The sequence below is a fragment of the Chinchilla lanigera genome, unplaced genomic scaffold (genome assembly GCF_000276665.1).
Source record: "Chinchilla lanigera isolate Chin_1 unplaced genomic scaffold, ChiLan1.0 scaffold00023, whole genome shotgun sequence".
Taxonomy (NCBI): domain Eukaryota; kingdom Metazoa; phylum Chordata; class Mammalia; order Rodentia; family Chinchillidae; genus Chinchilla; species Chinchilla lanigera.
The window spans coordinates 22,223,866-22,225,685 of NW_004955424.1; the positions used below are offsets into that span (position 1 = coordinate 22,223,866).

The 1,820-nt window shown below is 42.3% G+C and overlaps 1 long non-coding RNA gene across 1 annotated transcript in view; it reads right to left on the minus strand.

Annotated features, from left to right (window-relative positions):
• LOC102021894 overlaps positions 1–1,814 on the minus strand; it is a 3,818-nt gene extending 2,004 nt beyond the window's left edge. The window contains exons 1-2 of the long non-coding RNA XR_261100.2: positions 1,578–1,814; positions 472–520 (exon numbers count right to left, since the gene is read on the minus strand). This is a non-coding gene — a long non-coding RNA (uncharacterized LOC102021894). The remainder of the gene's footprint in view (positions 1–471; positions 521–1,577) is intronic.
• Positions 1,815–1,820: the final 6 nt, after the last annotated feature.

Below are 1,820 nucleotides of genomic sequence, written 5' to 3' on the forward strand. Positions count from 1 at the left end.
GTCTTGGGTTCAGTTCCTAGTAGTACGAAAAATAAATAATAAAATAAGGTTATTATTTTTTGTATCCTGTCAGTAAAAATTAAAATTACCTTTTTTCCCCCTTAATGTACTTTTATTTTGATACCACTCATTTACAACACTAGGCAGGGGCTGCGGATTTAGCTCAGTGGCACAGCATCTGCCTGGCAAGCGCAAGGTCATGAGTTCGATTCCCGGTACCAGAAAAAAAAAACCACCCCCCCCCAAAAAAAAATCAAATAAAACACTAGGCAACTGGATCTCTCAGTTTTAGAAGCACATAGCCTTTGTCAAGGGGACGGGATAACTCTCCACAAACTCCAAGGACGCATCTCGCGGGACTCAGTTATACAACCGCGGCTGTTAATTAGGAGACACTTTCAGACTTTCCTCTTCTGGTTCGGGTGGAAGTGCAGCTTGTTAGGCTGTAAGAAGATGCAGCCGTTTACGTACCTGCATGCCAGTGCAGAAAGTCCATATTCTTCATGGGCAAAAGAGCGTACTGAAAGAGAATTATGGTTTTATAAAAGCTTTTATAGAATTCGTGATTATTATGGTTTCACTCTATTCTAATTTGTCTTTATATCTGTGCCCTTCACATACAATTATATACGTCAAAGATGTTTCCCTATCTGGAAATCCGAGGATTCTGTGTGTGATACAGCTTATACTTGGATGTTCTGCTTTTTCATTTTTGTATAATACTTTAGTCCCCATGAAGATACTTCTGCAGCAATTAAGGGTCACTAAACTTTCCTTCCCTGGTCAATAAAACACTTCTACTTAACAGAATCGAGAGCGCATGGAAAACTCATTATGTTCAACAAATGCTTGATTTTATCAATTAGGTACTTCAAGACAGTTGCCTTTTGTGATAGTCACTGATCCACTTGGGAAAAGGACAGTTCATAAAATTAGCATCATAGAAATGCTTCCTGCCAAATTTCTGAGACCAGATGACTCACTCACTCTCCACCGCAGCTATTTCAGACTGACTTCTCAAGTCTCTGACCGCTCCTTCCTACCTGCACACTGGCGACACCAACCTCCCCGCCTACAGCACAGAGCAAACGGAAGCCCTGCCTCTCAACAGAAAAAACACACACTACTGTATATGACAATAAAGAGCTTACTGCCAGGTGTGATGGTGCACACCTGTAACCCCAGCACTCGGGAGGCTGGGGCAGGGGGGTCGTTGGGAGTTCGAGACCAGCCTGGGCTACAAAGTGAGCTCAAGACCAGCCTGAACTGCATAGCGAGACCCTGTCTCAAAAAGACAAAAAAAAAAAAAGAGCTTACCTGCACTGCTTTTTAGTGTTCATCCCTCCTTCCTAATTTAGATTCATTTTCCCTTTCCTCCTTCTAAGGAACATTACACTCTCAATTATCTTTTTTTGGTTTTTATATATCCTTTCTCTCTCTCTCTCTCTCTCTCTCTCTCTCTCTCATTAGATCTTTTCATCAAGTTCTAAATACATTCCTTCATTCCAAAGGTTTACAAGTTACTCCACCCCACAACCCCCTCCGCCACCTTCTCTCTCGTACCCCCATGGACATACCTTCTGAGTGCATTATTTGTACATGCCTGCTGTAATTGTCTTCCCAAGATCCAGCTCCATTTCTTTCCAACAGAAAGCAAATATCTCATTTTTTTAGCGCAGCAGTGGGTCCACTGAAGAACTGCATTTCCCTTCCCTGCAGTTAGGAGTGGCCGTACAACACGGTTCTGGCCAGTGATGTGAAAGCTGTAGCTGAAGTTAGCACCAACTTTCTTTCTTTCTTTCTTTTTTCATTTCTCTTTC